Source organism: Lissotriton vulgaris, chromosome 3_2 (genome assembly GCF_964263255.1).
Source record: "Lissotriton vulgaris chromosome 3_2, aLisVul1.2, whole genome shotgun sequence".
In the NCBI taxonomy this organism is placed as follows: Eukaryota; Metazoa; Chordata; class Amphibia; order Caudata; family Salamandridae; genus Lissotriton; species Lissotriton vulgaris.
This window is the reverse complement of record NC_141690.1, coordinates 258701997-258717641: the sequence shown is the minus strand read 5'-3', so window position 1 is coordinate 258717641 and position 15645 is coordinate 258701997.

The window sequence follows — 15645 nt, the reverse complement described above, 5'->3', positions numbered from 1 at the left end:
CCCCACAATGCAACACACTGTTGGCTGGAAATTCAGGACTGGCTGATGGCATTACATAGGACACGGTCCAGCTTGGTAGACTTGAGGAACAAGAAATAAAATGTAGCCCCTAGCGTTGTCTTTTTTGTCTGGTGGGCAGTGAAGAGTTAAACTGACGAGCCGGTGAGAGGTCAAAGATAATCTTCACATCTGCAATCATCTCACTGCAGCTGGGCCAACATGAACATGTCAAAGCAAACCGATGCTGAAAAGAAGGTATGAGCCCCATACCTGAGCCCTCCTCCCCCCTTACCCACTCGCCCTCCTCCCCCTCGCCCCTCTTCCTAAGCCCTCCCTCAGTTAGGAGATTGGGGGATTCTGGTCACACTGTGAAGGTAGGTACTCACAGCACTCGTGGTCACAGCGTGAAGGCAGGTACTCACAGCACTCGTGGTCACAGCATGAAGGCAGGTACTCACAGCACTCGTGGTCACAGCGTGATGGCAGATACTCACAGTACTCGTGGTCACAGCGTGATGGCAGATACTCACAGTACTCGTGGTCACAGCGTGATGGCAGATACTCACAGTACTCGTGGTCACAGCGTGATGGCAGGTACTCAGAGCACACATCACAGCATGAAGGCAGGTACTCAGAGCACTCGTTGTTACAGCGTGATGGCAGATACTCACAGCACTCGTGGTCACAGCGTGATGGCAGATACTCACAGTACTCGTGGTCACAGCGTGATGGCAGATACTCACAGTACTCGTGGTCACAGCGTGATGGCAGGTACTCAGAGCACACATCACAGCATGAAGGCAGGTACTCAGAGCACTCGTTGTTACAGCGTGATGGCAGATACTCACAGTACTCGTGGTCACAGCGTGATGGCAGGTACTCAGAGCACACATCACAGCGTGAAAGCAGGTACTCAGAGCACTCGTTGTTACAGCGTGATGGCAGATACTCACAGCACTCGTGGTCACAGTGTGATGGCAGATACTCACAGCACTCGTGGTCACAGTGTGATGGCAGATACTCACAGCACTCGTGGTCACAGTGTGATGGCAGATACTCACAACACTCGTGGTCATAGCGTGATGGCAGATACTCGCAGCACTCGTGGTCACAGTGTGATGGCAGGTATTCACAGCACTCGTGGTCACAGCGTGATAGCAGATACTCACAGCACTCATGGTCACAGCGTGATAGCAGATACTCACAGCACTCGTGGTCACAGTGTGATGGCAGGTACTCAGAGCACACGTCAGAGCATAAAGGCAGGTACTCACAGCACTCGTGGTTACAGAGTGCAGGCAGGTACTCACAGCACTCGTGGTCACAGCATGATGGCAGATACTCACAGCACTCGTGGTCACAGCGTGATGGCAGATCTCACAGCACTCGTGGTCACAGCGTGATGGCAGATACTCACAGCACTCGTGGTCATAGCGTGATGGCAGGTACTCATAGCACTCGTGGTCAGAGCGTGATGGCAGATACTCACAGCACTCATGGTCACAGCGTGATAGCAGATACTCACAGCACTCGTGGTCACAGTGTGATGGCAGGTACTCAGAGCACACGTCAGAGCATAAAGGCAGGTACTCAGAGCACTCGTGGTTACAGAGTGCAGGCAGGTACTCACAGCACTCGTGGTCACAGCATGATGGCAGATACTCACAGCACTCGTGGTCACAGTGTGATGGCAGGTACTCAGAGCACACGTCAGAGCATAAAGGCAGGTACTCAGAGCACTCGTGGTTACAGAGTGCAGGCAGGTACTCACAGCACTCGTGGTCACAGCGTGATGGCAGATACTCACAGCACTCGTGGTCATAGGGTGATGGCAGATACTCACAGCACTCGTGGTCACAGTGTGATGGCAGGTATTCACAGCACTCGTGGTCACAGTGTGATAGCAGATACTCACAGCACTCATGGTCACAGCGTGATAGCAGATACTCACAGCACTCGTGGTCACAGTGTGATGGCAGGTACTCAGAGCACACGTCAGAGCATAAAGGCAGGTACTCAGAGCACTCGTGGTTACAGAGTGCAGGCAGGTACTCACAGCACTCGTGGTCACAGCATGATGGCAGATACTCACAGCACTCGTGGTCACAGCGTGATGGCAGATCTCACAGCACTCGTGGTCACAGCGTGATGGCAGATACTCACAGCACTCGTGGTCACAGCGTGATGGCAGATATTCACAGCACTCGTGGTCACAGCGTGATGGCAGATTCTCACAGCACTCGTGGTCACAGCATGATGGCAGATACTCAGAGCACTCGTGGTCACAGCGTGATGGCAGATACTCACAGCACTCGTGGTCACAGCTCATGATGGCAGATACTCGCAGCACTCATGGTCACATTGTGATGGCTGGTACTCAGAGCACACGTCACAGCGTTATGGCAGGTACTCACAGCACTCGTGGTTACAGAGTGCAGGCAGGTAATCACAGCACTCGTGGTCACAGCGTGATGGCAGATCTCACAGCACTCATGTCACAGCGTGATGGCAGATACTCACAGCACGCGTGGTTACAGAGTGCAGTCAGGTACTCAGCGAACACACTTCACAGCATAAAGGCAGTTACTCAAAGCACTTGTGGTCACAGCGTGAAGGCAGGTACTCAGAGCACATGTCACAGCATGAAGGCGGGTACTCAGAGCTCTCGTGGTCACATCGTGATGGCAGATACTCACAGCACTCGTGGTCACAGTGTGATAGCAGATACTCACAGCACTTGTGGTCACAGCATGATGGCAAATACTCACAGCACTCGTGGTCACAGCGTGATGGCAGATCTCACAGCACTCCTGGTCACAGTGTGATGGCGGATACTCACAGCACTCGTGGTCACAGCGTGATGGCAGATACTCAAAGCACTCTTGGTCACAGCGTGATGGCAGATACTCACAGCACTCGTGGTCACAGCGTGATGACAGGTACTCATAGCACACGTCACAGCGTGAAAGCAGGTACTCACAGCACTCGTGGTCACAGCGTGATGGCAGATACTCACAGCACTCGTGGTCACAGCGTGATGGCAGATCTCACAGCACTCGTGGTCACAGCGTGATGGCAGATACTCACAGCACTCGTGGTCACATCATGATGGCAGGTACTCAGAGCACTCGTGGTTACAGAGTGCAGGCAGGTACTCACAGCACTTGTGGTCACAGCCTGATGGCAGATACTCACAGCACTCGTGGTCACAGCGTGATGGCAGATACTCACAGCACTCGTGGTCACAGCTTGATGGCAGGTACTCAGAGCACACGTCACAGCGTGAAGGCAGGTACTCACAGCACTCGTGGTCACAGCATGATGGCAGATCTCACAGCACTCGTGGTTACAGCACGTGATGGCAGATACTCACAGCACTCGTGGTTACAGAGTGCAGGCAGGTACTCACAGCACTCGTGGTCACAGCGTGATGGCAGATACTCACAGCACTCGTGGTCACAGCACGTGATGGCAGATCTCACAGCACTCGTGGTTACAGCACGTGATGGCAGATACTCACAGCACTCGTGGTTACAGAGTGCAGGCAGGTACTCACAGCACTCGTGGTCACAGCGTGATGGCAGATACTCACAGCACTCGTAGTCACAGCACGTGATGGCAGATCTATCAGCACTCGTGGTTACAGCACGTGATGGCAGATACTCACAGCACTCGTGGTCCCCTAGTGCAGGCAGGTACTCAGAGCACTCGTGGTCCCCTAGTGCAGGCAGGTACTCAGACCACAGCTCTCTTTACCACACCTACAACTGAACATGTATGTCAGCCTCATGCTGCCCCTGAAGCAGCTGTTTCACAAATGCATTAGTGACTAGGGGTGAGTGTCTGAAAACTTTCAGAGCTCCGTTCAACATCTTCCTGTGTTTGCTTTGTTCGCCCTAAGTTGGCAGGGTATGCCCAGACAGGCACTCGAGGGCTTCAGCCCCCCCCTCTCCCCCTGTCGTGTGTGTCAGCCTGGGCTGAGACAGCTTCCCGGGCACGCACACAAACTGTTTTGGAACTGCTGTAGACTGTCTTCTCTAGCGTCTGTCTTATTGCAGTAGCCCCGAGTACTTCACAGGTCTTTAGAAGACAATTAGCTTTTTAACGAGGCTTTTGTTGTTTTTTCACCCCTTCTTAGAGCCCCTGAATCTCCACTCTGCCTATTGCTGGAAGAATTACCCCCCTCCCCCAAAATTTTTATCAGCCTGCCGAAATTTGGCTCTAGTGGCGCCTCTGTGCCCAGACATGGGTCACTTGCTGACTTTTGCCACTGGATTCAAGCTAGCCTGGCTGATATGGGGTGTTACCCAGAAGCCGGTCCCAGGATGCTTGTTTCCGGTCCAGGAAGACCTGGCTTGACAGTTTGGGCTGGACTGTTCCCATGAGGCACAGGGTGAAGACTGATTTGCATATGGCTGGGCCTGAACTAGGGTGGCGGAGTGAGCTAAAGAACTGTGAATGTAAATGTAAATGTAAATGTACAGGAATTTATATAGCTCAAATCACCACTGGTTTCTAAGCGCTTGCTTAGGGAACCCGACCTGGTATTCCCCTGTGAGATAACACCGGCAGGGTATCCACAAGGTGAAAGCCAGGCATCCCACCGCGAGGGGCCGTTGTGGAGATTAAGGAAGCTATTGCCCAGAGTCGCAGAGTGTGAACCCGTGAGTCAAGTAGGCACCGGAGCGAGAATTGTCGAGTCCATGGACATTTTAAGACTCAAGACCCCACCAAGCCGGGAATTGAACCCTGGTCCCGGGCTGACCTCTGCTTCCAGGTCTGCCTCCTCTAACCAGTGAGCCACACTTCTCCAGATGTGTGATGGATTTGATGGAGCAAGGATTCGCACGTATAGCGCCTTGCTCGTATGCAAAACCCTTGTCTAAATTGCATAATAATATTAACACCAATTGTTCGTCATTTGTAAAGTGTTTTTCCCTACACGCGGGTGTCCCTAGGATGCTTGCTTGTTTGTCTTTTCACGTACTACCGAAGCTTGCACTGAAAATGGCTGCTTTGCCGCAATTCAGTCTGCGCATGCGTCGGTCATACCCATGTGATGTGACGCACTCGCATTCTGGAGGGATTTTGTGCTCATGCGCATTGATGCTAAATATGGCCGCTTGTCTCTCACCACGCTCTCTGCTTACTGCAGCAGCTTTTAGCCTATCTATTCTTTCGCACTAATCCTTAATGCTATAGGTATTATAAAAGTAAGGGTTGGTTATCTCTTATCATGGTATACAGTGCGATAATTTTTATGTATGATTTTAATTTGTTTTCGCTTACTTTTCATGTACCGCGTCTTTGTGGGCTGGGGTAATCATGAGCGGAGCCATACTTGAAGCTCTGCTGGGCACCGTCACATGACCGGAGAAAGTTCCAACTGCGCAGAAGCTAAACCTAGCCAGCTGGCTCCTGAAGCACAATGCGCCTGGGAACCTCGCTGGGAATACGGAGTCTTACCTTGGAAAAAGCAATACTGTTGCTACATATTGTGAACTATCCTGTACTGCTGTATTCTATGCATGGGAACGTGAACCTGGGGGGCGGGTGTTCAAATTTGAATATTAAACATGTGAAAACTGAATTCTAGGGGGTGGTAAAGACCGCACCACCTCTCCTGACCAATCACAATGTGGGAAACTGTCACTTGCAACATTAATGGGTGGTCTAAGGGTCCCCAAAACTGTATAATTACCCTAGTTTAGCTTAGGAAAATTGTCCGACTTGTCCGAGTAGCAGACCTGTCACTGACCCTACGATCTCAATAGGTGCTCATTCTGAAAGTGCTGCGGAGCACCTTGTCCATACTTTCCACAATTCCCTAAGGGGTGGAAAATCCTAAGTGCTGGCGAAGCACTTTGCTGGGGAAATCGAAAATCCAATCGGGGTTTCTGGCGGATTACTTGCAGGAAGGGGTAACGCAGGCGTTGCTGTCCGAAGCTGTGGGTGTTGGTCGTACCCTGGGAGGCCCAGTCCTTGACCTGAACCTGAGGGGTATCCTGTCCATACTGTCCGTGAGCTATACCTGCTCGCATTCTGGCATTCCTTTTCTGAGGGTCCCTGTCCCCGTCTTCCCACTGACCCGTGGCCAGGGTTGGTCTTCAATCTGATCTAGGTAAATATAGATTGTAGGTTTACGTCTCTCTCTCTCTCTCTCTCTCTCTCTCTCTCTCTCTCTCTCTTCCTTTTCCTTAATAAAGCACTCTTGCCTGTGATATTGCTCTATCACCTTGAAAAGCGAGTTATAGGAAATTGTTTATTAGATTGTTCCACTTCTCTCCCCACCTTTAGAAGATTGCCAACTGTCTTATTTCAATAGTATGTTCCCGTTTTTCCCTTTCCTTTAGTGGATTGCAGTGAAAGTAGCAAGAATAGCTCAATCACTTAGGTTAAGTACATGTTCTAGGTCCCATCCCATTCCTATGTTCTGGTATAAAGTTGCAGTGAATAGTATGTGCTAAAGCTTCTCCCTGTAGTTTCCCATATATTCTAAATGGTCATATTTTTCGTGCAAAGTTACCTATTGGTACTGATTTTGATGTTTGATATATTACTCTGTGTATCGCTTATTATCTTGGCTTCTTCACTTTGAATTCTTATATAAAATTTCGAATTTATTCAGGTGTCTGTGGTCATTACACAAAACTGTGGAAAGTATTTTACTGGTTTTAAGTATATTGAATGTTAGGCCTGTCTACTTTTTCCTTAAATAGCTCCAGGTCCGTCAAGGAGTTGCGCCTGTGGTAAGTCGGGTGCATGGTAAGCAGAGGTAAAACCAAACCTGATTACTCTTAGCAGCGTGCAGGAGGAGAAATCCTCACCCAGTTTCACCCAAACAAAATTAGTGCGTTCTTCACGCCAAGGGCCCAGTGCGTGTTAAAGAATTTGTAACCCGGGTGACCTGGGGAAAACTGCGCGCTCTAGCAGTAATTTCTGGCTAGCAGAGGATGGTTTGGACTAGTTAGATTAGGTAGACAGGATAGTCATAAACAAGCCGTGAATACAAAAACGTGCTGCTGATTGTTATTATATTTTTACAATAATTTTGAAATGTGTTTTTATATGTAAATGTTCATGAATTTGCATTGCTGTTATAAATACTGCATGTTGAATTAACCCAGAATTGTTTGTAAATGTTCAGTGTAGTCTGAATCCCCGGGGAAGTATTTTAGCTAACGGTGAGTAGAATCCGGTTAGCTGTTGAAGTCACTAGGTTTGAGGTATTAGTGCAGGGTTAAGGATAACTGGAAGCACTAATTAGGACCTTTGTTTCTGGAGTGAATGATAGCTACGAGTCCGTTATAAAACTTTCATTGCGATATCACCTAGTAAGGGTCGCATACGGAAGGAGTAATAGGGTCTCCGAGGCTTGTCTGGTAAGTAAAATAGTTCGCTGGTGAAATCCTGGCTCAGTACATATCCCCGATCAAGGTGGATGAGTCAGAAGAATAACGGGTTCTATGTTACTAGTGTGTAGGGACAGGCAAAGAAGTCTATCCAGAGTGAATGAAAAGTAGACAGAAGTGGTTTACTAGTAGCGAAAGAAAAGTATTTTCTCTCTTTAGAACACTCAGACATAGTGGCAAACGTTGTGTGTTGTTAACTAAAACTTGCACTCGCACTTTAGAGAGAGTAAAAAGTTTCCGTTACCTTGTGAAGGCGGGAGTCAGTCGGAGAGCTGCTCTGACGTCACTCCGTGCCGCGCTGGTATTGGTCAGGACAGCGGGCGTGTAGCGGAGCTGAATTTGTGAAGGAGGGGTGAGTGCCGAAACGGGAGACTCTGTCTTGCGAAAAGGCCGCGCACCCATTGGTTGACCGTAGTTGTATTCTCTGACCGGATTGGGTGGCGCGAAATAAAAGTCGCGCTAGCATTGGAAGCACGAAAGTAAACAAAATTAATCAAGCCGAGTTAGAAGCGAGTCTGGAGAGTTGTATGTGGTATCCAGACTTCATACCGAATCCAAAGTACCTAGGATTTCATAAAGATCAGCTTATACGAGGTAGACCGCACATGATGTATGGAATAAAGAGAAAATTGTCATTCTCGGATAAAGTGAAGAACTTTTTCAAAACTGACAAGCCCATTAGAACGAGAGAAGGCGTACTCATTCCCCCGCCAAATACCCCTGCCTCTTTTATGATGTTTGATAAAGGGTATCACACTTGTATCTGGCTAGAAAATTGGGCAAAGTATACTGTAGATGACGGAGTCCTGGCATTCCCTGTTGAAGGTACATTTAATGGTCGGATCCTGTTTAACTTAAGGACCCGCATGAATGAATTACACCCTAGACCTAGGTTGACCCAGTACGAAGCTTTGGAGGAGTGGGAGATTGAGGCTGCAGAGCGAGATAAACCCCGAATGGATAAAGGAGTGAGTAAGTGGTATCCCAGACTTCCAACGCCAACCAAAGAGCAGAAATTGAAACAGTGGAGGCAGTCTATGTTAACTGAAGGGCTATTCCCCATGATGGGAGTATTAGAGGAGAAAAGAGGAAAATGTAAAGCAAAAACCCATCACCTAGCACCTATGGGGGATGTAGAAGATGAACACCTGGAAGACTTGTTAATGAAGGATCCACCTCCCTATGTAGCGGAATCAGATTCGGTGCATTCTCAAAGTTCTGTTACCAATTACCCCCGGAGTGGGAGGGAAAGTGATACAGACAGGACAGCTACAAGCAGTAAACATAGTGGAAGGGATGAGTTTTGCAGACCTAAGTCCACAGTCCCGAATTATCAACCATTCGGGGAAAGTCCCCCTCGATTGGTTGCCCCGACTGCCCCGAGTATTTATCCATCCTTAGTACCCCAGGTATTGCATGGCAATTCTGCTGAAAGGGGGTTGCAGGAAAAAGAGAGAGAAGTCCTGACTAGACAGCGAGAGGACTTAGCCAGAACCATTGCACAGATGCATCCCCATCCTGAGGCCTTGACCATTCCGGTAACTATTGGTCCTGCTATCCCAATGTATAAAAATGACTTGATTAGTCCCCTTCCTCCTGTCATCACCCCAATACTGCCTACTCCTAGCTTCCAGACCCCGAGGAAAGAAGTATTCGTAGATGAGGATCAGGAAAGTGAGTGTGAATCTGGAAGTTTAATGGATTTGCCCATAAGGGAGTCGAGGGCCAGTATAGCAGGGGCAAGAAGTCAGCCTAGACAAAAGGAAGTGGTGATTGAAAGTGCATCTGGAATTAGGAACGCCTCTTTAGTTTCCCCTGAAGAATTAGACAGATGGACAAAGGAGATAGAGAAGGAGACCACTTCTCAACCTAAAACATTGGAAATATATAAATTAAGAATAGAAATAGAAGAAATGATGGCTGGGAACGTGGGAGTTGAGCGCCTGAGCTCGTATAATGAGGAAGAGTTACTATTCATCAGTAAAAATCTTACCCGGAATGCTAGGGTGCTCCACGAAAAGATAATGGATGCCGCCGCAGAAATGGGAGTTGATGTTAGTCGCTCCAAAATTCTTCAGAAACCCTACAGAGTGGACTTTTCAGACAAGGATTTAGAAAGTCTGAATGTGATGGGGAAACAGATCCAAGTAAAGGAATTGTTGAAACTCCTGCAGAAATGGGGCGAAGTGGGGAAATGGAGAACTAGGTGGGCAAAGAAAAAGGAAGGCAGTAGGGCTGGGTCGATAACTTCAGAATTCGTATTAAAGGAAGTAACCCCAACAGAAAAATTGTGTCCCATGAGAGAGGTCCCGGGAGGAAAGTACGTCCATGTCCCTTGGTCCAGGCAAGACATTGTGTCATTTACAAATGACTTCCCGAAATTACGCGAGAAACCAGTTGACTGGTACCGACAGGTAGAGCGTTTCATAAAAGTTCAGAAATGCCTGCTGAAAGACCTGGATGGGTTTTTCGATATTGTAGTCCCTGTAGATCTGTGGACGGAATGTAAAATAGAGATTGATTGGCCGAATTATGAATATCCCAGAGATGAGAGAACGGGAGCCCCTTCACCGGATGTAATGAGGAAATATGACCAGGTCATACAGTATCTTAAGAAAAAGGTGCCAGCCAAAGAGACAGATTGGACCCGAATAGATAGAACAACCCAAGAACGTGATGAGACAGTGCATTCATTTTACGAAAGATTACTACAGGTATTCAAAACTTACAGTGGTATTGATAATGTGGACATGAAAGACATGACCCATTTCAGTTACAGATTTGTGCTAGGATTAAGGCCTGAAATATCGCAATGGATTCGAGATAACAAAATCAGTTGGCAAGGAAAGCCCATAGATGATGTCCTGAAATATGCGAAATACTGCGAAGATGAAATTGAAAATAAAAAGAAAGCCCTCAAGGAGAAAGTGATGTGGGCACAGGTGAAATTAGCCGAACAGCAAGAAAAACAGTTAAGTAAAATGACTTCTGATAATAATGTTCCGAATACTAATTCTGGGGGGGGAGGAAAGCCCAGACCTAAAATGAGTCGTGAGGAGGCCATGAAAAAGTTCCCGTGCCATGGGTGCGGCCAGATGGGGCATTGGAGAGACGAGTGTCCACACCTACAGGCTGGTAATGCCCCTGTAAATGGTTTAAATCCACAGGTGCCGAAAGAGGGGACAAGGAAAACCCAGCAACAGGTAAAATTACCTCCAGTACCTCGCGCTCCTAGACAGAATTTTAAGAGTCAGGGTCAGCAGAATGAGAGGGCGGAAGTATGGGAGGTTGAGAGTGAAAGAAATGCAGTCATCCCACAGTACTTGCTAAGTGATACCTTCCTTTGTGAAGATCAAGATTGACGGGGCCTGAGAGGGGAGAATGAGGAGTGCGTGCTTGGCGCCTCCTTGCCGGTAGACCAGACTGGACCATACATTGAAGGAAAGGTTGAAGGAAGAGATGTCACCTTTCTGTTGGACACTGGCGCTACCAGATCTACTGTAAGAACAGTGGATGTTCCTAACCTACCCCTCTCGGGAGAAGCAATCCAAGTAGTGGGAGTCTCAAATCAGATAATAAGTACCCCTGTAACTGAACCAATGGAGATTTCCATAGGAAATTTCAAGGAAATGCACAGATTTGTGGTCTGTGATTCCAGTCCTGTAAACCTACTGGGACGTGATTTGTTGTGCAAGATGCGTTGTACCATTTTCTGCACACCAAATGGCGTTGAAATTCAGACCCCCGATGAAGATGGCCTGTACAAACTGATGTTAGTCAGACAAGATGCTGATATCAAGCCTTTGACAATTGAGGATTTACCTGAGGAACTCCAGCTAAGAGTAGTACCTGAAGTTTGGGATTTCACGGGAAAAGATGTAGGCCTGATGGCAAATGTGGACCCGGTTAAAATAGCAATAAAAACAAATGCTGTATACCCCAAAACCAGACAGTACAAAATGAGTGCAGAAGTGAAGGCAGGAGTAGCGACTGAAATCACGAGGCTGCTAGAAGCAGAAATAATAGAAGAAGTGTTGAGCAGCCCTTGTAATTCGCCTATCATTGGGATCAAAAAGCCTAGTGGGAAGTACCGGGTGGTGCAAGATTTGCGCAAGGTAAACCAAATTGTTGTGCCTTGCTGTCCTATTGTACCCAACCCTGCAGTAATACTCTACCAGATTCCTTGGAATGCAGAATGGTTCACTGTCATCGATCTGTGCCACGCATTCTTTTCCATCCCATTGCACCCAGAAAGCAAATTCCTTTTCAGTTTTGAATTCGACAGCCATATCTATGTCTGGAATCGTGTCCCTCAAGGGTACACCGAAAGTCCATCGATTTTCAACCAGATACTGAAAAAGTGCCTTGAATCCCTAGTGCTGCCGAGAGAGTCTGTTTTGGTGCAGTACATAGATGACCTGTTAGTGGCATCTAAAACCCAGTCTGACTGTGTCACTGACACGATTGCCTTGCTGAATCACCTAGGAAAAGGAGGACATAAAGTGTCGCCTGACAAATTACAATTCTGTAAAAACTCAGTAAAATATCTGGGGCACCAGATAGAAAAGGGAATCAGGAAGGTCACTACCGAAAGGATCAAAATAATTAAAGCCATGGAACTGCCCACCACCCAGAAAGAAGTGAGAATGTTCTTGGGAGTTGTGGGTTACTGCAGGCAATGGATTGCAGGATTTGCGGCTCTAGCCCGACCCCTGATAAATATGACAAAGAAAGGAGTGGAAGATCCCGTCCACTGGGACAGTGAGAGCATGAATGCTTGGGTAACTCTGAGAAACTGTCTATGTACCGCACCTGCATTGGGTATGCCTGAGTACAATAAACCCTTTGAACTGTTCTGTGACACCAGAGAAAATTGTGCTCTTTCAGTCCTGACCCAGGAGCACGGATCAGTCAGGAGACCAGTCGCCTACTTTTCGGCCACCCTAGATCCAGTGGCGGCTGGACTGCCTGGCTGCTTAAAAGCCGTTGCTGCTACTTGCGTCAGTCTAGAACAGAGTGAGAACATTGTCATGGGACATCCCGTCACTGTCTATGTTCCTCACTCTGTTGTCATCCTACTGACTAGAACTAAGACCCAGTACCTCACACCTAGTCGGCTGACTAAGTATGAGAGAATTTTGATTGGTGCTGAAAATGTAACTATCTCCCGGTGCAATGTCCTAAATCCTGCGACACTGTTACCTGTCCCTCTGGATGCAGAATCGGATGAGGGTGGGGAACATAATTGCATCGATCTGACTGAATATAGCACCAAGCCCCGTCCTGACATTCGTGAAATAGCACTACGGGACGGGGATAAAACAATGTTTGTGGATGGCTCGTGTTTGAGACATGAGAGTGGGAGTCTGAGTGCTGCCTATGCTGTGGTTACTCTGACAGGAGTCGTCGAGGCATCTTACATGCGCGAGGTGAAATCTGCACAAGTGGCGGAGCTTATAGCGTTAACTCGAGCATGCAAGAGGGGAAAAAACAAAAGAATTACTGTTTACACAGACAGTCAGTACTGTTTCGGGGTTGTTCATGACTTCGGCCAATTGTGGTTGCAAAGAGAATTCATGACTTCCTCTGGCACACCTATCCGAAATGGGAAAGTAGTGCATAACTTACTGGAAGCCATCCAATTACCCAAAGAATTGGCTGTGGTCAAGTGTGCGGCTCACAGATCTGGAAATGATGATGTGACTGCCGGTAATAGGTACGCTGACCAAATTGCACAGTTTTGTGCCCGACACCAGATGTCCCTACAAATTGCCCGGTGGGATGGAACCAGCTGCCAACTTATGTTGTTTGATAATATGTCAACGTGGGAAGAATTAAGAGAGATACAACAAGCCACAGACAGGCAAGAAAAAGGCAGGTGGGCCGCAAAGGAATGCGAGTTGCGAGAAGATGGTGTGGTGGTAAATCCGGATGGGGTGCCTGTACTGCCTGATAGCTTGATCGACCCCATGGTCAGAATGATACATGAGCCAACACATATGGGAAGAGATGCGATGTGTCGGGTGTTTGAACAAGTGTTCTGCAATTCAAAGTTCAGGGACCAGGCGGACAGGCTTTGCCAGAGGTGCCTAGTGTGTCAGCAATTCAATGCAGGAAAGAAGACTGTAGTGAAACAGAGTACTATTGGAAAGGCAGTAGGTCCCTTCGTAAGAATCCAGGCAGACTTCATAACCATGCCCAGATGCAACGGATATAGATATGTTTTAGTCATAGTTTGTCTATTCTCTAGGTGGGTGGAAGCATATCCAGCTAAGAAAAATGACGCTATTACCACAGCCAAACTATTGCTTAGGGAGTTGATACCTAGGTATGGGATCCCAGAGACAATCGAAACGGACCAAGGTGGGCATTTTGCCAACGATGTCCTATTGGAACTCTGTAGAGCATTTAAAATGAAGCAAAGATTGCACTGCGCCTACCACCCAGAAGCTTCTGGGGTAGTGGAACAAATAAATGGCACTCTGAAGTCCAGACTGGGAAAAATGTGTGATTCCACAAAAATGAACTGGATAGAAGCTTTACCCCTGGTGCTGATGAGTTTGAGAAGTATCCCGAATCGAAAGACTGGCCTGAGTCCCCATGAAGTGTTGATGGGAAGAGTGATGCGCCAGGCATGGGTACCCGGAAACAAACTGCTAAGCATTTCTGATGATATGGTGCTAGAATACTGCAAGCAGCTGGGTGACCAAGTGCGTTCTCTCTCTCAGCAGATTGGAGAGACTGAAGACGAGTGGCCAAAGACTCCAGCACACAACCTGCAGCCAGGAGACTGGGTGGTGTTAAAGAAACACACCCGGAGCAGCTGCTTGAAGCCAAGGTGGGGAAAGCGACGACAAGTGATCCTCGTCACTACCACTGCTGTGAAGTGCGCTGGTGTACCGAAGTGGATCCACGCCAGCCACACAAAGCGGGTATCTGGAGAAAACGCGACTGGAGCTGAAGGCAGCACAGCTGAAGAGACCTCCGAGGAAGAGAGTCCGGAGCTAGCTGACATCGAACTGCCGAGCACAAGTCGAGACGTTGAATGGTATCCCGCCGACGAACCAGTTCATGATCCAATACGAACAAGGAAATATTCCTACTTAGACAGTGAGTGGGATAGTACAGGTGAGTCAGGAGTAGAAGAAGAAGGTCAGGTCAATGAAAACCGTAACATACCTGATCAGGAAATAGGCCAAGTAGGGTCAGATCAGGACATCGACACTCCTCCTGAAACTCCCGAGGGTGGAAAGGGACAGTTAGAAATTAGGGCTGACGTTCATGCAGAAGAAAGCGAAGAGGTCGAAGAGCATGAACAGGAACAGATAGAACTAGATCAAAGTGCTCAGACAACGGAAACAACAGTAACAAGAAGTAAAAAGAAAGTGCGATTTGAATCTGAGCAGGGACAGATTAGCGACCAGGCAGAAGAGATAGACGAAAGACCTGGAACTAGTCAGACAGGCAGGGAATCAGAAGTGCCACAACAAAAAGTGAAAAGAGTGCACGAAGAAGGAGAAGTCTCCTCAACCACTGGGAGGCACGGAGGAAGAAGTACACCTCGATACGTCAAGAGACTAAGGCTCAGACTAAAGACAGTCGAAGAAAACGATAAAGACCGAAAAAGGGCTTTAAGTGAAAGGAATGCAGCCCAAGGCAAATCGCTGAGAAAGAGCGACAGAATAAAGAAACAGAACCGACTGTATCGGAGCCCTGAGTGGACGTACTTTGTGTTGGAAGAGATTGACGAGCCTCACCACAGTGGCAACAGTGACAACGAGTCCATTGCTGATCGGAGTTCGGACGAAGACCCTCCTTAAGCGAGCCCTGAAGTGAGCCTTTGGTGCAAAGAAACGAAGAGGGGTAGCAAAAGCCACCTGTAAGCTAAAAATGTCTGATCCGAGTGTCTCTGGGAGATCCCGCTGTGGGTGTCTCAAAACCTGTTGTAAGATATGCTTGTGTAGTGTAGCTATGCTAATAGTAATGTGGATAGGACTAACAGTTTTTCTACCTTTTATGATAAGTAAGAATCCTAACTTGTCCCCTACTGAACCCGAAGCAGTAGATGTAGGGGTTGTACCGACTGCAGAAACACCACGAAGACTAGAAAGACGCGACAAAAGAGTAGGACTGACACACACACGACCTGATTTAGAAGCACCAGATGAGGATGGACTACATTTTCACAAAATGAAGAACAGGACGCATTTAAATGTTTTTGCTAACTTGTTAG